Here is a 24,914-nt window from a genome sequence, read left to right as displayed (position 1 = left end):
AAGTCAACTCAGTCAAGGAGTAACAATAGTATCATAACTCCTGACAAACCTCCTGTAGTATCCTGTGAGACCTAAGAAGGCTCTCATTTCAGTCTGGGTCTTGGGAGGCTCCCAAGCCAGAATGGTGTCAAATTTAGGCTATAGGTGTGCCACCTGGCCACTCCCCACCTGGTGTCCCAAGTACACCACCAAACATTGCCCTATTTGGCACTTGCTTGCCTTAATAGTAAGGCCTGCCTTCTGCAGGGCCTCTAGCACTCTCCAGAAGTGTTGCAGATGTTCCTCCCATGTGGAACTGAACACAGCAGTGTCATCCAGGAAGGCAGCACTGAACTCATCTAGCCCAGCCAACACCTGGTTGACCAACCTCTGAAAGGTGGCAGGGGTATTCTTCATCCCAAATGGCATGATGTTAAATTGAAAGTGTCCTTCTGGGGTAGAGAATGATGACTTCTCCTTGGCCCCTCAGTTAAGGCAATCTGCCAGTATCCAGATGTTAAGTCAAATGTACTGAGGTACTTGGCAGCTCCTAACCGGTCAATGAGCTCATCAGCTCGGGGGATGAAGTGTGTGTCAGTCTTACTGACTGCATTGAGTTCTCGGTAGTCCACACACAGAACCTGAGTTCTGGAGTGGCACCAGGTGCAGCAGCCTTTGGGAGCAATACCACTGGGCTGGCCAAGGACTGCTGGAGTGCTCAATAACCCCTAGGGCTAGCATTTTGGATACTTCATCCTTAATGCAAGCCCTGACCCTGTCAGTCACCCTGTAAACTTTTTGTGTAATGGGTGTACAGTCCCCAGTGTCCACATCCTGTGTGCACAAGTGTGTGACTCCAGGGATCAGGGAACACAGTGAGGAAAACAGTCCCAACACGTGGCGACAGTCACCCTGCTGCTCCTCAGTCAGGGAAGGGGAGAGGATCACTCCCTCCACCGTCCCATCATTTTCTCCTGGAGACAGGAGGTGAGGAAGAGGCTCACTCTCCTCCTCCATCCATCATCTGTTGCAAGGAACATGGGCAGTTCAGTCCGCTAAAGTGAGGTTTGAGGCGGTTGACATGCAGGACCCTTAAAGGGTTCCTTGGAGACTGCAAGTCCACCAGGTAGATGGCTACACTCTATCGCTCCACCACCTAAAATGGCCCAGTCCACTTATCCTGGAGCACCCTAGGCTCCATTGGTGCAATCACCCACACTTTTTGACCAGGTTGAAACTCGACCAGAGTGGCATTCTAGTCACACCACTGTTTCATATCCTCCTGGCTTGCTTCCAGGTTCTCTTTTCCGAGACTCCTAAAGCTGGCAGTCTGGTTTTTAAAAGCCAGCATGTAGCTAAATACATCCTGGGGGGGTTTACTTAGAGCTTTCTCCAAAGCCTCCTTCACCGGACTCAAACATCCCCTCACAGGGTGGCCACAGATGAGCTCAAAGGGACTAAATCCAAGTCCTTTTTGAGGCACCTCCCTGTAAGCGAACAGAAGGCATGGTGAGAGGACGTCACACTTCCACCTCAAGGGCTCTGACAGCCCCTAAATCATGCCTTTCAAGGTGTGGTTGAATCTCTCAACCAGACCATTACTTTGGGCGTGGTAAGGTGTGGTGAACTTGTAGGTCACCCCACACACTTTCCACAGAGACTTCATATACGTGGATATGAAGTTGGTAGCCCTATCAGATACCACTTCCTTGGGGAACCCCATGTGGGTAAAACCCCCCATCAGTGTACAACCCACCACAGGGGAATTGACTGACCTCAGTGGAATTGCTTCTGGGTACCGGGTAGCATGGTCCACCAAGACCAGGATGAACCTGTTGCCCAAGACTGTCTTGGGTCCAAAGGCCCCACAATGTCAATACCTACCCTCTCAAAGGGAGTACTAACCACAGGTAAAGGTTGGAGGGGAGCCTTATATTTCCCCCCACTCTTGCCACTTGCCTGGCAAGTTGGGCAAGACCTACAGTGTGCAGCAGAATGCTTGTGCATCTGGGGCCAATAGAAGTGAGAGACAAGCCACTTATAGGTCGTGTCCTGCCCCAGATGTCCTGCCAAAGACACATCATGAGCCAACCCCAGTCAGAAAACCCTGAAGCAGTGGGGTGCCACCAGGATACGTGCTGACCCAGGCTCAGGAACCTTAGGCTCGCTATATAGGAGGCCATCCTCCCAATAGATCAGGTGAATAATGGGTTCCTTGCTAGCCGCCTGGGCTGCAGCCTGCTGCCGCATTCCCTCTAGAGTAGGACTGGTGGGTCCCCCTTTCTGCTGCCACCGCGACAGCTCAGGGACCTCCCCCAGTTCAGCCACCTGTTACCCTGTAGGCTCCGAGGCGTCACCCTCAGGCTCTGACTCCTCCCGGACCGAGGGAACTTCTGGGGCCGGTTTCCCACTCCCCCTGTCCCTCCTTTTCTTGGTGGTCCCCTGGGCCACTGTTTTAGGCTCCAGGGGCTCTTGACCACCCTGACGGGCTGCCATTGACCGGGTGGATACGCATACCCACCCAGGCAGACCCAACATCTCCAAGTGAGACCTGTGTTCCACCTTCTTCAAGGGGAATCCTCCAGGTCATTGCCTAGCAAACAATCAACAGGTAGACCCCCCCATTCAAAGGGAGCCTGCGCCATTCTGCACAGGCGCTCTGAGTTGTCCACAGCAACTACTTGGTGAAGTACCCGGGGATCAACCTGCTCTTCAGACACCAGTTGACTCCTCACTGTAGCCACACTGGCTCCTGTGACTCTCAGAGCCTCCACCGTCTGTCCATTGATGGTCACCCACTGCCTGTACTTCATATTGTTCTCAGGCACAAGGGTTCTCTGGACCATCTCACTGTCCCCTAGTGAGACAAGGGTCATCTCAGCTGGCCCCACCTACCTGGAACCAACTCCTCCCCAAGCGCTACACTGGCCAAACCCTGGGATGGCACACCAGTGGGTGCCGGTGTACTTTTGGTGCACTTGGGTTCCCCCCTCACATGACCCACCTGGTCACATGCATAGCACCTACGTGGGGGACCACCTGCCACTGGCTTCCCTTTGGAGAACAATGGCTTCTTCTCACTTGGGGGTTGGGAATCCTTACCCTCGGAATCACTTTGGGGCCCTTTAGAGAACTCCCCCTGCTTACCCTTACCCCTCGTTTCTTCTGAGAGGGACCCTGCCACCCTTGGCATGGTCTACCCCATACCTCTTTTGGACCCTTGTGCTCTCCCAGTGGTCAGCTTCCCGTGCAAGCTTCCTGGGATCAGTCAGCTTGCTGTCAATCAGGTGCTGGCGCAGCTCTGGAAAATATAAACTATACAAGTGCTCCCAAGAAATCAGATTGTAAATCTCCTCATATGTAGTTACCTTATTGCCCTTCACCCAACCATCCAGTGACCTGCAATAAGAATCAACATATTCCAACCATGTTTGGGATTCCTTCTTCTCAGAGGACCTAAACTTGTCCTTATACTGCTCAGGGGTGAGACCATATCTTGTGAGTAGGGCATCCTTCATGATATTGCAGGTGATACTATGGGTATCCCCTAAGGCTGTCAGTGTATCCCACCCCTCTCCCTCAAGGTACTTCCACAGAGTGGCCCCCCAATGACCTTCAGGGACCAGATTCATGTGGAGAGCAGACTCATATCCCTTGAACCACAAGTATATGTCATCCTCCCTTTTGTAATCCTTCACTAGGTCTTTAGGGATGCATACCCTTATTTCAGGCTGCACTGTGCTGTTGCTGCCACCATCTCTACTAGACTGGCTCCTCTGATCTAACTCCTTTAAGCTAAGTTCATGAGCCAGTAGTATCTTCCTTTCCTGAATAGCCATCCTTCTGTCCTCCCTTTCCTTCTCCATCTTGAGCTTAAGCTTTTCCAGCTCCAATTGGTACTCTCTCTCTGCCTGTCTGTCCTGTAACTCTTCACGAGTCAGACCCTTGGATAACACACTGCTACCTGCCCTGGAGACCCTCTCCTTGTACATAACAGGCCCACACACTATACCATCATGGATGGATTGCACCTCCTCCTCCTCATCCCCCTCTTCCTCCTCTGCGTGCCCCTCAGCTTCTTTGGCTGCCACCCCGCGCCTTTTGCAGCTCCTCCTTCTTGGATTAGCTCCTAAATGGGCAGGCTAAATCCTTACGAAGCTGCTTCAACTGAGCCACTGTGTAGCTCTCCAATTTCTCTATGTCAGCTCTAGCTGATGCATCTCCAGACTGAGACATGATGAAGAATCAAAAACAAGTGCAAAGTTCCAAAGGCAGAAAAACAAGTTCCCAATGAAGTTTCAAAAAAAGTAATTCAAGGGATCAGTGAGAAAAAGAACAAAAAGAAAGTCCCAAAGAGAAAAGCAAAAATCACAAGACAATTAGTATGTGGTCACGTAGTGGTCTGAACTCAAACAGTAGTATACACTTAATTACTGTATGTCAAGTACAAATACAAGTCCAGTCCCCTCCGCTGATCAACAATGTTAGAAATGGGGTCTTTGGTTGGCAGTCAGGTTACCACCTGTCCAAGCAAGGACCCTCATTCTAGTCAGGGTAAAAGAGAATCACCCTCAGCTAACCCCTGCTTACCCCCTTGGTAGCTTGGCATGAGCAGTAGGCTTAACTTCAGAGTGCTAGGTGTAAAGTATATGTACCAACACACACAGTAACGTAATGAAAACACGACAAAATGACACAACACAAGTTTAGAAAAATAGAAAATATTTATCTAAACAAAACAAGACCAAAATGACAAAAATCCACAATAGACAAGTCAAGTTGTCTATAAAAATGGCAAAAGAGTCTTCATGTAATTTTAAACACACATTAACAATGTTAACGTGAAAATGTACCTTGGGTGCATCAGAAAATTATCCTACACTTGCGAGTGTGTGTCAAAAAGGGTTTGTAATGCGTTGATTTCACTCACGAGCAAGACATTGCGCCGTTTCTCCTTTCGTTGGGTCGGGCGCGTCGTTTCTTCTCTCCTCAGGAGAGCGATGCGTCGATCCGGTGAGCACTCTCGGGTCTGGGCAGGCCTTGTGTTGCATCGGAAATCCAGCTGCACGATGATCCGAAAACCACGCAGCGGGGTGTGATCTCACCAGCCTCCGTCAGCAATGCTGTGCGTCGTTTCTCCAGCCCTGGGCGTCGATCTTTTGCCTCAAAGCTAGCGGCGTGTCGATTTTTCAGCCGCAGATCAGAGTTGCATCGATCTTTTCCCCGCGCGGCATTCTGTGCATGGATTTCTTCCTCTTAGGCTGACAGCTTCTCCTTTCAGGGTCCCAGGAACTGGATGGGCACCACTTGGCAGAGTAGGAGTCTCTCCAGAGACTCCAGGTGCTGGCAGAGAGAAGTCTTCGCTGTCCCTGAGACTTCAAACAACAGAAGGCAAGCTCTAAATCAAGCCCTTGGAGATCTTCACAAGAAGGAAGGCAACACAAAGTCCAGTCTTTGTCCTCTGGCACAGGCAGAAGCAGCAACTGCAGGATAGCTCTACAAAGCACAGTCACAGGCAGGGCAGCTCTTATTCCTCAGCTCTTCTGCAGGCAGAGGTTCCTCTTGGTTTCCAGAAGTGTTCTAAAGTCTGTGGTTTTGGGTGCCCTTCTTATACCCAGTTTCTCCTTTGAAGTAGGCCTACTCCATAGGAAATTCTCTCTTGATTGTGAAATACTGCCTTGTCCAGGCCAGGCCCCAGACACTCACCAGGGGGTTGGAGACTGCATTGTGTGAAGGCAGGCACAGCCCTTTCAGGTGTGAGTGACCATTCCTCCCCTCCCTCCTAGCACGGATCGCTCATCAGGAAATGCGGATTACACCCCAGCTCCCTTTGTGTCACTGTCTAGTGTAAGGTGCAACCAGCCCAACTGTCAAACTGACCGAGATAGGGAATCCACATACAGGCAGGGTCACAGAAATGGTATAAGCAAGAAAATGCTCACTTTCTAAAAGTGGCATTTTCAAACACACAATCTTAACACACAATCTTAAAATCAACTTTACTAAAAGATGTCTTTTTAAATTGTGAGCTCAGAGATCCCAAACTCCACATGTCTATCCGTTCCCAAAGAGAATCTACACTTTAATCATATTTAAAGGTAGCCCTCATGTTAACCTATGAGAGGGACAGGCCTTGCAACAGTGAAAAACAAATGTAGCCGTATTTCACTGTCAGGACATATAAAGGACATTACTAAATGTCCTGCCTTAACCATAAACTGCACCATCCCCTTGGGGCAACCTAGGGCCTACCTTAGGGGTGCCTTACATGTAAGAAAAGGGAAGGTTTAGGCCTGGCAAGTGGGTACACTTGCCAAGCCGAATTTACAGTTAAAACTGCACACACAGACACTGCAGTGGCAGGTCTTAGACATGATTACAGAGCTACTTATGTGGGTGGCACAACCAGTGTTGCAGGCCACTAGTAGCATTTGATTTACAGGCCCTGGGCACCTCTGGTGCACTGTACTAGGGACTTATTAATAAATCAAATATGCCAATCATCTATAAACCAAATATATACACATTTTGCATAGGAGCACTTGCACTTTAGCAGTTGTAAAGTGCCTAGAGTAACAAAAACAGCAAAATAAGAGTCCAGCACACATCAACAACCTGGAAAACAAGGCAAAAAGTTAAGGGAGACCACACCAAGGATGAAAAGTCTAACAGTAACATTAAAGCCACCCTGCCCTTGGAGCTACCAAGGCAGTTATTTGAATGCATACTGGGAGGTGCTCTGCACAAAAGCAAATGTTATGCTGATGCTGAGCACCATCTCGTATGTAAGTAAACTTGCTACTCCACAAGAGACCACAACAAAGGCGAGCCTCTCCTACTATTGCATGTAGTCACCAGCACAACACAGTGAACCAGGCCACAGATGTGCATGGTCTCTGTAGTTGGGTGACAAAGTATTTGCTATGCACAATATGCATGCATGGAAGGGACGCTTGTGGCTCAAAACAAATATAGAAGCATGTTAGTATCAGGCTTGCACACAAGTTTTGCCAGCAGGATAAGAAGAATGACAAACAACCGGTGGCAAAGCCAAAAGGTTTCTAGATTTCACCTATGTGAGATATATTGTCTTTGTCAATGTTTTTCTTTACAAGTTAAAAAAAGCTAAAGAAATTAAAAATGAAGCTCTATGGCGTGGTCATTGTTGACTTGCATCATAGCTCTATTTTTCCTTTAAGCCATGTTGCACAGCAACCCAAGCTGCTGTGCAATATGGCTTAAAATAGCTCAGGAGGTGCTGGAGGGGCAGGCAACATGAGGCAGGAGTGGGGGAGGGGTCAAAAGCGGGAGGGGGAGGAAGCACCAACAATGAACAGTGGGAGGAGGGTGGGGTGTGCAAAGCAACATGAGGGCGTGGAAGCAGGGAGAGACACAGATTGCAGAGACATGAATCCTTCAAGGGTGCATGTCTAAAAGTAAACAAAAAATACATTCAGAAGCATGCAACCAGTGGAAGGACACTAGCCGCAGACAGGAATCTGTACTCGGTCTATGCTCCACCGCAGACACAATACTGAAGCCCCGGGAGAAAGCAGGAAGATGCAGGAAGCAGCTGACCAATAAGAAGTAAAGCAATATGAGCGACATGCAAGTCAACCAATGATAAGTAATGTTAAGTAAAGGTCAAGCTCATTGCCCCTTTTAAGCTTTTTTGTTTTGTGTATAAGAGACTGCGCGGGGCCAGCGCATGTGCTGCATGCATTGTTCTGGCAAAACCTAAAAAGGTTGATGCAGAGAAAACAACCCAAATTTAATGCATTATGTAAAAAAATCATGTATAAATTGTGTGCTCTTTGAACCCAGAAATAATTTCTTGAAGCACTTTTTGACTAATGCCGCCACCAAAACAATCCAAGCTTCTTCACCAGGGAACCCACAGACAATAAAAAATGCAATGGACAGTTTTACTTTAATTTACAAATTGCCTAGTTATGAGAAATGTTAGTTTCTTTTAAAGCCCAACAGCTTATTTTAAATGCTTGAAGGTATATCATTAAAGCCTAGGTATTAAGTGCAATTGTGATGCCTATCTGCTGTTTTAAGTAGTATGGACTGCTTGCAAACTTATCATGGATTTGACCATGTTAAGCACTGTTCCACAAAACATCTGAGGCCTGTGCCTTTTCCTCATATTGCAATTGATTGTGAATGTTTTGTTATGGATTGTTGTATAATAATATTCTGAAGAGTCAGGTTACTGTGAAGATTGATTAAAAATATCAAATCAATCAATAGGTTTGTAAAGCGTGGCTTATCACCCTGGTGAGTATCCAGGTGCTCTTGGATGTTGTTTTGTGCCGGTAGCTACTCCTCAAGTAGCCAAGTCTTGAGTTTTTTGCTGAAGTCAAGGAGAGTGAGCGATGTGAGCAGATACGGGGGGAGGTCATTCCAGGACTTTGCGGTGAGGTATGAGAAGGATCGACCTCCACTGCAGCAGCATCGGATTCTCGGGACCTGCAAGAGGGCGAGAGTTGTAGAGCAAAGCTCCCAGGTTGGCTGGTGGAAGAAGAGTCTGCGGTTGATAAGCATGGGTCCGATTTTGTGGAGGGCTTTGTATGTGATGGTGAGAACGTTGAATTTGCACCTCCTGTGAACTCAGCCAGTATAGCTCTCTGAGGTGGGGTGTGATGTGAGCCCTTCTGCGGGGGTCTAGGTTGTGTCTCAAGGCTGAGTTCTGAATGGTCTGTAGGCGGTGGAGGAGCTTGGCGGGGAGTCCGATGTAGAGGGCATTTCCGTAGTCTAGTCTGCTGGTGATGATGGCTTGGATGGTTTCTTTCTGATTTTGATGGGGATCCATTTGAAGATCTTATGTAGCATGCAGAGGTTAGGGAGGTATGGAGGAGGTCACTGTGTTTATCTGCTGTTTGAAGGTAAATTTGCTGTCAATGACAAGGTTGCATGTGTGGTCTGTAGGGGTTGGGGTTGTCCTAGCAGGGATGGCCACCAGGAGTCCTTATAGGGGGAGGGGTTGCTTCCAAAGATGATCACCTCCCATTTGTCCGTGTTCAGTTTCAGGCAGTTGATCTCATGCATTCGGTGACGTGTCATTGCGTTGCTGAAGTTGTCTCTGAGGGTGGGGTGGAATTTGGAGTGGGAGGGTATTAGTTGTGTGTTGTCGGCATAGCAGATGATGTTGAGTCCATAGGAGCAGACGAGCTTGGCTAACGACGTCACATAGACATTGAAGAGAGTGGGGCTGAGGGAGGATCTCCAAGGGATGCTGCAAATGTTGTTCTTTGGTTCTGACGTAAAGGGTGAGAGGTGGATGCTCTGGGTGCGGCCTTTGAAGAAGGCATGGATCCATTTGAGGGTGTTGTTTTAGATCCCGATGTGGTGGAGTCTGGAGGTGAGGGTGAAGTGGGAGATGGTGTTGAACGTAGTGTGAGGTCCAGGAGTATCAGCACTGCTTCCTCTCCAGGAGGGTCTTGATATCATCCATTGAAACGATGAAGGCGGTCTCTGTGCTGTGATTTTGAGCGGAAACCACATTGGGAGGAGTATAGCAGGTTGTGTCTTTCAAGGTGTTCGAAGAGTTGCTTGTTGATGGCTTTTTCCAGGGCCTTGGCTGGGAAGGGGAGCAGAGTGATGGGGTTGTAATTTCTGAGCTTGCTGGAGTTGGCAGGGGGTTTCTTCAGGAGTGGGTTGACCTCTGCTTGTTTCCATGCTTCTAGGATGTTGGCAGTCTTGATGGAGGTGTTCAAATATATCACAATAGGGAGTCAAAGTTGTAACAGGTTAAAGGTCATGTGACCGGCTCTGGCAATGCATTCACAACCTGGAATCTTGACATACTTGGGGATACAGGTGCACAATGACATTGTGTGACTACAGGGGCATGCTTCCTCTGCCCCCCAAGGATAGGACCAATATCCCAATAGGGTAAGTGACAGTATGATTGGAGGTGCTTTCGCCTCATGTGTGCTATCCTGTATGTAACTGCACCAGTGATGCATGGGTTGCATTAAAGGCATGATAAAAATAGGACCACAAAATGATGTGTGAACTATAGTATGTGAAACACAAAGTATGAAACACACAGGGCCTTTTGAGTGTGGGGTGGGTCAGTGAGATTCACACCAATTGTACACTAAGATGCATGTTGTGGCACTACAACAGTTCATGGCCACCAATACCATTAAACATGTGCCATTGGCAGCAGACAATGTTTAGTCCTTTTTTTTAATCTCTGCATTGTGGTTCCCACACAATTTGAATGCTATGTAGTAAACGTAAATGAGCTTTGCCTTTTTTCTTTTTGCAGGAACATTGATCCTAGAATAAGGCGAGAGAATCTCCTCTCCTTGCATGCAATGATAGTGGTGCATGCCCCACATAAATGGTACTAGGTGTGAAAGTATGTAACACCGTGCAACCAATACCATTATGTCCTGAAGAAAGCCCTGGACCAAAAAGGCCGTAGACTAGGGGCTGAAATATGTTGATCATCATTCTAGGGTCATAGGACCATTATAGCCTAAGAACCCCCATTAAGACATTTTTTCATCCATACTCACCCAGACCACCAATAAAGGGAAAGGGATACCTAGGTCTGTCTGAGATATTTTTACTCCCTTTATTCTCCTCAGTAGAAACAATATCAGAAGAGCTCCTGGAATATGGTTACGTCCATCCTGGCTCATAGGGGTCAGGGTGGACCCAATGATGAAGCATGCCAATACTAAAGTGGGCAAGGATCATAATAAAATAAACAAAAATAATATTTTTTTTTATTGAAAACTGACTGTGTATTCATGTGAGATAGGAGTTAGACTTGACAGGCAAGGGATACCTCTAGATATGCTTGGGTGCTACAGGTGCACACCTTAGGGGGCAATATTGCATTTAATGTAAGGCAAGTAAGGGATGGCACGTGTGGATCCATTGCACTGCTAAAGATGGTGGTACTCCCACGGTGTCTATGTGTTGCAACTGAACCATGCATGTGTTACATAAACTGGTGTTGAAGGATCTGGACATTATGTTGACCACACTGTTATGAGCTGATTCCTGTCCCAGGGAGAAACTGGCAATGTTGAAGCTCTCATAGGAGCAGGGCAGCCTTTCTATGCTGGATATAAAGTTTAATGAATGAATGCCCTAGCCTCAGAACTTGCTGCAGTGCTTGGATCCATCTTTCTCTTGGGAGAGAACTTTATTGAAGGGATGTCGCAAGGTGGTGATGCTCGCTGATGATGTTGATGAGAAAGGGTGCAGCACATTCGATTAATGTCACGGGTCTGGCAGAGGGGTGTGTGAAGAAGGGTCAAACTGGCCTTAGGACAACCAGGCAGTGCCTGATGGTTTGACAGGTCAGCATGAATGCTGTTTCTTGTGCTTGCTGTTTGTTCGGCAGTTTTATGGTTTTTGCAGTTGATTTTCTTCATATTAAAACAAACATTCCCTGCACCCTGCAGCAAGCTGAAATCCATGCAGTCTTCCAAACCTAGCAAAACACTCATTCACCATCTCTTTACAAGTTTAAAACTGCCTCAGTTTGCAAACATAGACCACATTTTTAGGCTTTCGAATTCACTACTGGAGGCCACTTTTATAATGTTTCCCGAGCCTATTGTCTGTCCCAGTCCGACCCTGGCGTGAAGAGCCACAGGTAACATTGCAGTTGCAAAGAGGCTGCGTTTTGAACCTTCCCAAACTTTGTGACTTTTTAGCAGCAGGATGGTATAAGACATTGAGTTCAGGGAAGGTGTTGGGCACTGGGGGATTTATACACTGAAGAAACGGTCTTAATGCTCGGGGGAGTGCAGGAGCGTTATGGAGTACATACAGAGATGTTTCTGGTTTTACAGTCCGTTTGTGGAAGCTAAAACAAGGTCCTGGGATGGATTTCCAAATAGACCACCAAAAGTAACCACCCTAGAGGAAATGCATGCGCAGTCAGGGGGCGAGAGGGGGTGGGGGGCGAATGATATCCAAACTGTGTAGATACTGAACCCTTTCTCTGTTGAAGTTGAGGACCAAATGAAAGCACGCCCTGTGAAGCAGTTAATGGTAATAATTGCGGTATACATGCTTTTAAAGTTGCACTGTGAAGATCCGTCAGAAAAATATCATGTTTAAATAGAAATATCAGCTAGATCCAAAAGCTGCAATTATACACCAACTACCAGTTACAAGATTCTAACGACGCCAACTCTTTTGAGTAGTAGTTTATTACAAGCTCAAAATAAAGTAAGCAAGAAAGTAGGTCCAGCTAGTAGAAACCGTGTTCGATTGGTCGACTGGAATTTTCTCCTGAACAATCGACTATCAAGCTACTGATTTGACAAAGCAAATTACACTGTTGGTGACATTCTAAGTTGAATAATTACATAGCAAACACATCTAAACGGCGTGCACTAAACACTAGTATGTGTTTTTTTATGTATAAACCGTCTATACTTTGGATGTTCAAGCTGAGACATTGCTGAAAAAAAAGGATATTGTAAAAGGTACCGCCGATCATAGTCCGGATGCAAGAACATGGCACCTTTAAAATTAAATTGCCCGCAATTAGTTTAACGGCAACACATAACAGGGAGATGTCTGGATCGAAGCTGATGAATATTAATGTTTCTGAATCTCTCTTGACTACTTCTGAAATGAAGTGTCAGACTTTGAGAGTATAAGGATTAATTAATAATTACACAGTAAATCTTGTATGTTTTAGACTCTTGTTAACATGTATAAAATTGATTAGTTGAATAATATTCAGGGTAACCTTAGATGATTTAAAAAAGGAGATATGTGATAAAGTCTGTTAAAAAAATGCAATGCGTCAAAGCAGATGTGGTTTAAGTATTAAATGAGCATTATTTCAAATAGCTAATTCAAGCATTTAATGAGAGAGGGAGAGCATGGAGCCAATAAAAATATTAATAGAATACATTATTTGATGTTGCCCATAAGAATCTTAAAGAAAAGGTCACACACTATTACTGGGAACGCGAATGGCTGCACAGGAGCAACGTGCATGATCTGTATTGTAAGGAGAAACAAAGCTGCAGCTTTATGGAACTTCCACCAGGGGGTGTCTAATTATAAGAAAAGTCATGAACATTTTGGGCGATGGAATGGCAAAACGCATTTTTGCCTGGAACTCTTGAAATACTTGCATTTTTATAGGTGATAGTCCAGATTAGAAGATATATACTTTTATATTAGTGGCATGTTAGCACTCACAAAAGAAGAAGTAACCAGCTGTATGATAGTGGATCTGCCACAACATGGTGGTACAAACACAGGCATTGTGCACATAAGTACATTTGTTCCACTCAGAAGACAGGTGTAATTAATTCCTTTGTAGCTCTAGCCTGACAACTCGAAAATGGTGGCCTGCCCCTGGTGTAATAATGTGAATGTGATCGGATCAGGTTCCCTTTATAGTATTCCACTTGCTTTCGTTGCTGTTCACTCGACTCAACACCAACATTAAAATTTCAAATAAAGAGACAAGCCTTTATTTAAAGATTAATTGGAGTTAAGGAAAGGCAGTAACTGGGTTACCCTGCACCACTTAACTTAAGGAGCACCATCATTTTCAAACCATCTTGAGGCAAAATTGTTAGAATATGATTTTAAAAAGTGCATTGCATTAGCATGTTGAACAATGTCACCTTTGTATATCAGATTAAATCAGTGCATTGAGAAGTATTTTTAACATGATAATTTTCAAATATGAATTTAGAAATATGCATTCCATCACCCTACACTGACAAAGTCAATGCATTTTCTTACATATTTTTGCTTCTTTGGGAAATCATAGGGAATACCATAAATTACATGAACACAGTACACGCAATGAAGCACAAAACAGCTATAAATAATACCCTTAGGAAATGAGAAACATTTTTTATAAATAGGCAAGAGGCCAAAATTCTGAGAAGTGTTGAGGTACCCTGACAGGAGATTTGGAGTGGTGCTTGAGCAAGCACGTCCAGATGCACATTTCCAAGATTTTTATTTGCACTTTGCATATTAATGGAGAGCTAGTAGGCAGCAGGAGGACAGTAGCAAGCAGGTTTCAAGAGACATGACGGTAAAATAAATATAGCACTTTTGTTAATGAACTGTCCTCATTATAATTAGCACGCTTCACAGGAAAGAAAAAAGACCATGTTAGGAAACAGTGCCAGCCTGCCCATTCCGGCCACTTATCATTAAGCGTCTGGACTGCACAGATATATATTACCATGATGGAATGAAGCCAGGAGGCAACTTTTGCAGTGACAGCCTAATTTCCACTTCAGCACATTTCGTTTGCAATGATAAATATTAGATCGGCGAAGTGCACTCATATCAAGGGGACAATTGTTTGTTTATGGGCTGTAGTTTGCCAAAATCTGTCTCTGAAAAAGAAGTATGACATTCTATTTGTTCTTCGCTTTGTTTAAAACCCATACACATATCACTAAGGTTTATCAGTGTCTAGGGCACCATTCTCCACCTGGCGTTCAGACACCAGATTGGTACTTACATGTATGCTGTCGAAAGACTCATGGGGGGTTTGGACTTCTACTTGCCTATTAATATATATGTCTTGGCATTATTACATATGTCTTTACCTATTAACAGATTGAATACCAAATCCTGGTGATATGGAAACTTTGTAGGTAAGTTATTCAATTATTAATACTGTTGTACTCGTTAACGGGGGTTACAAATGTATCCCACCTCTCAAAATTAAGCAATTATTCTGTTTCCTAAAACAGGTTTTTAGGAATTCTGGAATTACCTGTAGCAGAAAATGAGAAACAGGCTATTGTTAGCAAGATTTTAAGTTGTTTTCTCTCATTTCACATTAATTTGATATGGTAGAGGAACCCTTTTGCAGATGCATTCTATTGTTGCTAGAGAATCTCTTTGTAATGCTCTCCCCTCTTTTTCCCTACACATACCCTGCCTCGCACCCCATAGTTTAATTGAATACTGTACTAAATATCCATGTTCACTATTTAATATTGCTGCAAGTTGAAAAACAAATGCAATACTTTTACGTCATGTACAGAAACCAAGAAAGGCATTACAGCTGCCAACAGAAAGTCAAACCTTTTCAGAGGTATTCTGTTTCAACACTAGTTGTATTGAAACTGCCAATAGTATAGCCATTCTTCCTTATTTTAGGCACTAAGGTCAACTGCCCCATTTAGGTGAGTAGTTATTTTCCTTGTTGGAGCTTAAACATTCGTTTACTCCCTGCTTCTTGCTTATCACACCTATCATCACGTCAATCCAGATGCCTACTGCTGCAACTAAAATACACTGTTTTTAAAACGAATGTTCCACGTAGGCCTCTGTTACAAACACTGTTGTAGCTTTGATGCTGTAGTACTGCCAATGGTATTACTGATTTCAAGATGCAGAATTACCCGTAGATTGTACATACTTCTCAATCGGCCGTTGACCTCGTAGTAAAATGGATGATAACACCGAGAAATCATTCTTATCACACTGATTTTGGAATGTTATCCTGTAGTTCTTGGGTTTTGGTGCTAAAAAAAGTCTTTCATGTTTGACCTGTAGGATTTTTCTCTGGTAATTCTACACGTATTAATATAGTATTCTTATATTTGTGCTTTCTCTCTAGAGTTGCCTATCCCAAAAGTTCACCCATCTCCTACAGTAAACAAATTGACATGAGTAACAAATGTGCCAAAATATGATGCCAACAAATAGGCTTTATTTGGCTTGGTAGCACCTGTGAGGTATCTTACTCTTCTGGCCTATCTAAAAATGCAACTAAATGTAAAAGGATCATATCCGGACTGCAGATCCTGAATTGTTTATTGCTTGCAGATATTTCAGTTCCGGGTCTGGAGAACTTTAAAAATAACGAGGGCTCTTTTCACAAAGGTTATTGCAAATAAATGTGTTCTTGCACAGTTCAGTAACATTACTACTTTTGACTTCTCATCACTTACAGTGGTAAAGTTACTTCAAATTCTAGACTTACATATCCCTGCTAAATGAGGGACGAAGTCAATAATAACATCAAATAAGACCACTAGTAGTGACTTTACAACTGTATTTGACATTCCACACACTTGGGCAGAGACCTTCACAAATGGGGAGGAGAGATTACGTCTGGGCGGAGTTCAAGGAGTTCTGCTACCTGGAACTCTACGTAGTGCACAAAAAACTCAGCCGCACTACGTGGAGTTCTGTGAGTGGCAGAGTGCGGTGAGTTGCACTGCTTGTGCTGGTTTTTAACTCCAGGAGTTTGTCCGCGCTGTGAAATTAGCATGAGTGGCACAATGCGCAGCTCAAAAGGGCGCTGCTTCTTTTTATCGTTCAAATAGATGTTCTACTCGAACTGCAGCTCAATGCATCTGCTGGCTCAACAAGAGTGGCAGATTTCTCAAAGCGAGTGGTGGTGACCTGCCGCAACCATTCGCATTGGGGAATCTCACTGGGAAGTGGTCTATTATTTGATTTTTCTCACTCACGCTCACCAACCTACAGTTGGCGAGTGAGAAGAAAAACTACGCTCCACGCCACTCCACGGAGTTTTTGGGAACTCCGCATGGACTGGGCAAAACTCTGCAAACTCTGCCGGCAGAGCGGACTTCATTGCCTACCCCTAGAAGAGAACTCCCTACGGTAGTGTATATGGAAAGGTTTTAAAGTTGATTAGAAATTATAACAATAAGAAAACATATTTTCATGTAAAATATACATGTTGATTTATTTTTTATATTTATTATAAATGTTAAACGATAAAGAAAAGTTACAGCAAATGCAAAGGAAAACAGACATTTGAATTAAAAACATAATGAGTTCAAATATGTTAAAATAAAATTATTTCTCTGAAGTTTGAATTAAAAGAAAGCCCTCAATGTAACTATATATATATATATATATATATATATATATATATATATATATATGTATATTATGCCTATATAGATATAAATTTATATAGAGATATTACCTACGGGTGGTGATCCTTCAAGCAAGCGCCAAGAACGGGGGTATATATACACGTATATTATATATATATATATATATATATACATATATATATATATATATATATATATATATATATATATATATATATATATATATATATATATTATGGTGATCCATGAAGAGGGAGCCAAGAACAAGGGTGGATAAAAAACATGTGTTTCCAATGTTAATTCCTATAGGACCTTTGAGCACGACTACAGCCCAAACCGCTGGACGTAATTTCACCAAATTTGGCAGAAAGCTAGCCTTTGGTACGCAGATTACGCTTCCGTGAGATGTCATCAGTGATGTTATCAGTGATGTCACTGACCATTTAATGAGTGATGTCATATGTGATGTCATCAGCAGTGCATTACGGGGTGCAAGTTATACTTAGCTGAGGTAACTATAACTGCTGAATTTCTATGCTTTTGTACGTGTGAAATGTGAGCCTAACTATACGTCTGTGCACCCTTTTGTTTTTTAATTGCATCTCTATCGCTTTTTTTAATTCTATTTCCTAACTATAACGTTCCTGTAACCTTTGTTTTTTTCAGTAAATATAGATATATATAGACATATCTATACATATGTATACATATATATAAATATGCATATATACATACATATATCTGCATGTATATGTGGGTGTGCGTGGGTGTGTGTGTGTGAGTGTGTGTGTGTGTGCATATGTGTGTGTGTGTTTCTGTTCTGCAAGGTTAGCTGAGTAAAGCAAGCTCTGATCTAGTAGACATCAAACTAATCTACTGCCAAATATTAAATAATGTCAAACGGTTCTTTCTTTTCTATGTTTACCTGCAAAGCTGTTTTGATGTCTGTTAATGTAATTATGTCAATCTAAGCAAACTACAGAACAGAACACTGACAGTTCATTAGGTTATAACCCAAAACTCCTGGGCTGGTAACAGTGTAAGAATGGTAAGAGTCAGGAGGTGGGTATCTTATGGCATACACATAAAAAATCAACACCTTAACAGTGCCTAACGAACGTTACTAATAACAGGCTTCCACAAGTGTGCAAACAATGTCTACCAATTACATCTCATGTAACCACAGCACATCTCTCAATATTTATTCAAAAACATATTTTTTTCTCTGTTAATTGATCGTGTCTGAAGCATTATAGTTCATATTTTACATACTTTATTTTGAGGTAAATCCAGGTCAGGTTTTCCAAATTTTCAGAACTATTATTTGGTGATCTGGTGCATTGTGGTACTTGTACGGTTGTGTCATAGCACAAAAAAGATATTGGAAGTACTTCGAATTTTCATATAACGGGGTTGAAAGTTGAAAGGAAGCCGCTGATGGTTGATGTGATATGATGTGAGAGGTTAGAGCTATGGAAGTATTTTTAGGTAACAAAGTTCTAGGGAAGAAAGGTCTATGTGGACGTTTTGTGTGTGCTTCACTATATATAAAGGTTTAAGATATTTTTAGACTTTAACATGTTAACCAAACGATTTTTCTTAAAAATGACACCTTTTGGCAATGTAGGACTATATGTGACATGGTGATTCACATATGTATAGTGTATGGTTTGCCCTAGCCTATTATGTATTGTTTTGGTACATGTAAAGTTAATATATGTCAACATTCTATTTTAACGAAACATGCACCTTTTAGTCATACTTTTGTTTCGAACGTACCTTGTATTTTGTAAGGCAACACACATGTGGTCCACAACCTCTCCCACATGCATTCCAATGGCTCTCAGCAGTAGGAACATCTTGCATGTGTTGACTGTTGAGTTAGTGCGTGCACGATTTGGCTATCTATACTTTTTTTCCTCCAGGTGTGCAGTATTTTTTTCAATGCATCTGCTGGCAGACATCAAACTCTATGTATGGTGGATGTGATACTTGTTTTACCAATAAGAAAACTTAGACTAAGGTAAAGTCAGCAGCAGGTCTGGCATGTGAATGGCAGTGGTTCATTTGCCGGGCTGTGTTTCATGGCACAGGACAGATGAACCATCAATCTTTGACAACGTATCTGCATCTTCCAATCTCTAAATAAGGTCTGAAGTCTTCTTTATTACAATTCGAAAACATTATCTGATATACAGATTATTTTACAGTTTTTACATACCATCACCAAGACACTCTTCGGTTTTGCCACACTTGAAATGTTCTAAAAATGTTAGCTATGTACCTCAGTGGCTTAAGCTCTTGCTTCAGATCCCAGTTTCATAGCCAAAGTTGGAAATATCAGTCTTTAGTCCGTCCAAGGTCAACGAACAGTTACTGTTTTTTAATTCTAACAGGTACTTTAGAAAATGACAAAAATTGAAATCACAAACACCTTCTAAGAGAGAAGTTATTTCCTTACTATACGTTTTAAGTTAATTTTCGCCATTTCAGAAATGTTTGCACACTCTTAAGTGTAGGGCTCATGTACAAAAAATATAACCGCAGCTTTTCTTCTCGAGGAAATAACATTTCATACATGATCACATTTGAAATAGACCTTGCTGTTTAAACTTGGGTTACCTTTTTTTGGCTGGAAGACAGCTCGGTTGCCGCTGCTGAACGCGGAAATTCTTCAAGACGTTCAAGCTCTGGTACTTATCACAGCAGACGAAAATGAGCAGCCTTTTCAGATACGATGTTCACAGAACTAAGAAAGTATTCTAGAAGAGGAAATAGGGTTGGCGTTTGTGGTTTGTCAGTAGCTGAAAATACTGTGGTCGCACTTCTCCTCCTGCGTGACATCATCAGAATATTCGGTTGCTTTACTGAGACTCAGAGTTTGTGTGACAGCTGCATACTAAATTAGTGGTTCCCAACCTTTTGACTTCTGTGGACCCCCACTTTATGATTACCGGAACCCAGGGACCCCCACTGAATCATTATTGGAGCCCATGGACCCCCCATTAAGTCATTCCTGAAAGCTGGGGAGCAAATGTGTTCATATTGTTTAATTTTCGAAGCAGTCGCAGACCCCCTGAGGAGGGGTTGGGAACCACTGATCTAAATGTTGCCAAAATATTTTATGTTTGAGCAGGAGGTACAAAAATACGATCATGGCTTTGAGATTGCACCTCTGTTATATTAACCAGCACTTAAAACGGTCAAATTACAAACTAATACCAAATACATTTGAGTCTTCTCTTTCCCTCAAATAATTCATTTAACGTTTGGCTGTGAAGGGCATAGTTAAAATAAAGTCCATTGTACTTTACATCAAGCACTGATCTGAGGAGGTCCTCTTTCAGATCATTCTCGCACTTTATTTCAAATACCGGAAACTGCAAGGAAATTATCCACTTGCAGCTATTTTACGAAGCATACCCTTTTTTCATATGGAGACCCTTACTACGATGTAGCCTGTTATCCGCTTAAATGGTTGTCAATTTACTGACCTCACAAGGATATAAGGATTTTTTGCCAGGATTTAAACTCACGTCATTCAACCACAGCTAATCTCAGCAGCGAATGTTAAGTCTTCTAGCCAGCTTGTGCAACTATGATGTTACTATACCATGGAATTTATTTAGGGTTTGGCAGACAGAATAAAGGCAGGCAGGGTGGTGGAGGAGTTTACTTCTAGGGCCCTGCCTTTTCTCTGCCCACTAAATTGAAAGCTGTTTACTGGCCATATTTGCAGCCTCTTTTCTAACGTCTTGGGTATTGTAAAAACACCCAGCATTTGTGGATACCCCTGCAAAGAACCAAGAAAATTGCTAAAATATAGCAACATTTTTTTTAATTCTACAAAAAATAGGAACGAAGTGTTGTGCACATAATCATGTTGTATTCTTAAAATTACATCAGCAAAAGGTTTGCTACGCTAAGGTGACCATCTTTCAATCTTTCAGGAACAAGCAAAGTTATAAAAACGAAGTGCCTGATTTAAGAGGCCCTAGCGCCACCTTAGCGCCGCCATAGCATAATGTTTTCTGCAGCGCTAAAGTGGCTTTTTACACTTGTCATATTTACAAAGTAGTGCAATGCATGCATTGGGCACTTTGCAAACCCTTGCGCCACATTATGCTCGTGCCAGGCATTATGTATGCAAGGGGGAACGTTCTCCCATTAGGGAGGATGAAAAAATGGCACGAGAAAATCTAAGAGATTTATTTGTGCCATTTTTTTTCAACACTTTTAACTGCTGCTCAGAGCATGCATTAAAATGGGGATGCCATTGAATACAATGGACCCCCATGTACTCTGCAAGAGTTGCGCCAACATTTTGGCACTACTCCTGCAGAGTGAATCAATAGCGTCAGGAATTCCGACACTATTGTCCCCTACCATGCACCATGGTGTGCCGTATTTTAAAAAAGGCTCACACACGGTGATATGAGGAGGGCGCTAAGGGGCACAAGTAAAGTTGCGCAGCACTGGGTGCAGCTCCACTTTTCTTGAATCAGACCCTACTTTTTTTTACCACCGTTATTTCATTTTTGTAAAGTGGTAGTCATTTTTTCCTATTTTTGACATTTCATCCTATTTGCAGTTTGTGGTGGAAATAAGTGTGAAACACATGGGTTATACATTTGTGAAAAGTAGACACAATTATGAATTTTAGAAGGGGTCATTTGCATAGATTGTGCATACTTTTCCTAAAGAAACTAATGATTGAAATAAAAAAGATGTACAAACATAGGAAAGAATAGAAATAGGCAACATCATTTTCACCTGTAATATTTTGCACTTATGGTCAATTTACAAAAAAGTATTCACTGATACGTTCATCAAACATGTCTAGTCGCAGGGATGTTACGAGTTACCCATATAATCATGTGATACGGATGGCATTTCTCAAAATGTGTTCTTTCTTATTTTGAAGCCAGAAATTTAATTGGTAACAATAAATGTTCTATTATTCTGTGTACAACCCAAAAATGGGATCCCACTTGTGTGGATGCCCATTTCACTTTTCATGGCAAAGGCCCCAAAATGAAACTTCGAAACATCAAATTTTGCCGTCACAATTGACACATATTGGTGAAGTAAGTAGCAGCAATATTTGAGCTTGGGCTCTGCCACTACCCTGGGAAACCTTAACCCAGATATTTCTGACATCCAGACACCCAGGGAACTCAGGTGTGATGTGACCCACGTGGACCCCATTAGCTTCTCTTTCCCAGAAAGCCCTGAAAATCTCAAACTTTGCGAAAATCACACCTTTCCTGACATTTCAGTGAAAGAAAGTTCCAAAATCTCCCAGGATCCAAACAAATCCTAGCATCCACATTTCCAGCACTTCTCCAGATAAAAATAGTACACCCCATCGTGTGGCTGTGCCGAGCGCCTGTGGAGGAAATACATCAAACTACAACATGGAGACAAACTTGGGATACAAGTTAAACTCTTTCCTTATATTCATACTTTGTTTTTGAGAAGAAAATTCCCTGGTGCTTACACTATAAGGATTTTCTTACTCGATGTAGTGAGCTGACCATTCACGTTCACCTCACTATAAAGACAATGTAGTTGACTTAAACAGATCGTCAATGCAGACAGCACATTAAACTGGGATGCGTAAATATATGCAGAAGTGCTAACAGTAAGTCTGAAAGAGGTAAAATTAAATTCTCCTGAACAAACAGGCTTTATCATGAAAGTGACAATACTTGTGCCACTTTTAATGCTATTCCAATGCCTAACTTACCTAACAGAAAGTGTGGTTCATCCTCTATGCGATAGAGAGTGAAAGCATTAAATTGTGTGGACTGGAATAACAAATAACTATAAGATCCACAACGTAATGGGTGACCTAAAATAGAGAAATGAATATTAAAGCCAAGAAACATATCTGAAAATTATCAATAGTGACTTGATGGTGTGCACCCACACTATGGGGGTCATTCCAATATTGGCGGGCGGCAGGCGCCGCCCGCCAAGCGGAAACCGCCAATTGGCCGCTCCACGGTCAAAAGACCACAGAGGCCATTCAGAGTTTCCTGCTGGGCCGGCGGGCGCCCGCCAAGGGAGCGCCCGCTGGCCCAGCGGGAAAGGCCCTGCAACACAGAAACCGGCTCCAAATGGAGCCGGCGGTGTTGCAGGGGTGCGACGGGTGCAGTTGCACCCGTTGCGATTTTCACTGTCTGCTATGCAGACAGTGAAAATCATGCTGGGGGCCCCTGAAAATCATGTTAGGGGGCCAGTGGCATGGGCAGTGCAGGGGCCCCCAGGGGCCCCACGACACCCGTTCCCGCCATCCTGTTTCTGGCGGTGAAAACCGCCAGAAACAGGCTGGCGGGAAGGGGGTCGGAATCCCCATGGCGGCGCTGCTTGCCGGGGCTAATCCGGCGGGAAACCGCCGGACCCGGCTGGGCGACCGCGGCTTTACAGCCGCGGTCGGAATTCCACATGAAGCACCGCCAGCCTGTTGACGGTGCTTCCGTGGACAGCCACCCTGGCGGTCTATGACCGCCAGGGTTGTAATGAGGCCCTGTGTGCCTAGGTCGCAAAGAGAGTCAGAACATTTGTATTCATTTTTGGTATTGAGAAAGGATATTAAAAGTACATCTGGAAATCTGCACCAATTACAGATTCCAAGCATACGTCTGACAATTCTTTGTGGTAATGACACAGGTTTTTTGTGATGTGTCATTAAAGAGATTGTAAAATATGTATGGTGAAATGGCATTGCTTTTGTGCAATGACACATTATTTTATCATCGTTTTGTTCTTCACAGGGAAAATAGTTTCCCCTGTGGTAAATCCCTTTTCCTCCACCTCCACCAACTCCATTCTACTTCCAATCCTGCAATACATTGACTACCTTGGCAGGAGTCACTTGATAGGCATTTCTATGGTGGAAATGTGTTGCAGAGATGTGTGAGAATTGTGGAAAATTCTTGTGTTTGTGTTTTTTTTAAATTAATCAGAGAAACCCATCCTGCAATGGTTCCTACTGATACACAAGGCTACAAATCAGTGGGGTAATACTGCACATCCATAAAAACATTTACGAGTGTAAGGTGACCTTCGTTATTCAAGACATTTTTCTATGCAGAGTCTCACATACGTGTTTACCTGTTATTAATACAGATTTGAAAAGTTGGTGCAAGGATTCCCGTGATGGGTTTGCCTGAATTTGACATGGCGAAGTATACAGATTTTTACCTATTTATAAACCTCAGCTTTCCCTCATAGTTATCTTGATGATAGAGATTAGTGAGGATTACTACATTAATTATCACTGGGAAAGAATAGTATTTCTTAATGATTCGAGCTATGTTTGCCAAATTAGTTATTCCAAGAAGTAATGTGATGAAGAGCCTGTACCTGCACATTGGTTCGCTACTTTATAAATAATGCAAAGAAGCTTGAGCTAGAACCTCTGCTCAAAGAACAACCAATGACAAGCATTAAAAGAAAGGGTTATTTCTCTGATTCTGATAGTGCTTATGTATTTAAGGTTGATGTATTCCAGACAGGCCAGCACCAGTTCTCTTATATACGGCACACCGGCTGTGTCATAAACATCTGCAACGAAGCTCTACTGCAACAGGCCCTCCCTCCTCCCAACAAATCTAGCTTGAAGCCCTTCCTTTGTGGATCAATCTCTTTCTGGAACGTAGACCTTAGGACACAACCTGCAGAGGCCCTGTGTTAGAAATGGGGTCTTTGGTTGACAGACAGGTTACCCCTGTCCAAGCAAGGACCCTCACTCTAGTCAGGGTAAAAGAGAATCACCCTCAGCTAACCCCTGCTTACCCCCTTGGTAGCTTGGCACGAGCAGTAGGCTTAACTTCAGAGTAATAGGTGTAAAGTATTTGTACCAACACACACAGTAACTTAATGAAAGCACTACAAAAATTCACAACACAGGTTTAGTAAAATAGGAAATATTATCTAAAAAAACAAGACCAAAACGACAAAAATCCACAATACACAAGTCAAGTTATCACTAAAAATGCAAAAAGAGTCTTCTTGTAATTTTAAACACACACTAACACTGTCAGCGTGAAAATGTACCTTGGGTGCGTC

At 43.2% G+C, this 24,914-nt stretch overlaps 1 protein-coding gene across 5 annotated transcripts in view; it reads right to left on the bottom strand.

The window, feature by feature from the left end:
• The window catches only part of CMKLR1 (chemerin chemokine-like receptor 1), a 270,815-nt gene extending 251,200 nt beyond the window's left edge, over positions 1 to 19,615 (bottom strand). For 4 of the 5 annotated variants that reach the window (XM_069214792.1, XM_069214794.1, XM_069214790.1 and 1 more), the window contains exon 1: positions 19,461 to 19,615. The gene's annotated coding sequence lies outside the window, so the exon portion shown is untranslated. The remainder of the gene's footprint in view (positions 1 to 19,460) is intronic. The other variant, XM_069214791.1, reaches the window with a different exon arrangement.
• Between the last annotated feature and the right edge of the window lie 5,299 nt (positions 19,616 to 24,914).

Source organism: Pleurodeles waltl, chromosome 11 (assembly GCF_031143425.1).
Source record: "Pleurodeles waltl isolate 20211129_DDA chromosome 11, aPleWal1.hap1.20221129, whole genome shotgun sequence".
NCBI classification, from domain to species: Eukaryota; Metazoa; Chordata; class Amphibia; order Caudata; family Salamandridae; genus Pleurodeles; species Pleurodeles waltl.
This window is presented reverse-complemented; position numbering and strand designations above follow the sequence as displayed.